This window comes from Fragaria vesca, linkage group LG2 (genome assembly GCF_000184155.1).
Source record: "Fragaria vesca subsp. vesca linkage group LG2, FraVesHawaii_1.0, whole genome shotgun sequence".
NCBI lineage: Eukaryota > Viridiplantae > Streptophyta > Magnoliopsida > Rosales > Rosaceae > Fragaria > Fragaria vesca.
This window is the reverse complement of record NC_020492.1, coordinates 29,177,231-29,177,783: the sequence shown is the minus strand read 5'-3', so window position 1 is coordinate 29,177,783 and position 553 is coordinate 29,177,231.

Here is a 553-nt window from a genome sequence, read left to right as displayed (position 1 = left end):
TTGGAAGTATTTTGGTTAATGTGTTAAGGCATGGAAATTGATGGTGACTTTGATTCTAGGTTAAGGTTCATTCCGAATAAGTTATAGTTGCGAAGTTTAGTCGGAATTGATTATTAATATATGTCGGTCAATCCTGGTCAACCTAGGATACTTAGTCAATTTAAGAAGAAGACGAATCAATGATTATTTCGGAATCTGGTTTGACCGATTTATTCTGCTGTTTATCATCAGACGTGGGATTGACTCGAGATTGTGAATAGTGGAGGCAGCGCTCGAGGAGTATGCCGAGCATTGGAAGGCTTAGGCCTAATACTGTGAGTGGACTTTTGTTTTAAATAATATGCATGCTATGGTTCATGGTCGAATATTTAAATTGTTGGAGTTTAGACGTCATTTAATTTTGACGCTTTTATTTCTCTTGGAGAGTTACCGAAAAATGAGATTTTTCGGTGAGTATAAATATGTATATTGAGGAGAGTATGTATATAAATGCTAGCTAGCCATATGTGTCTGTCCACCTTAATGGCGTAGCATACAGCCGCATTATGGTGTG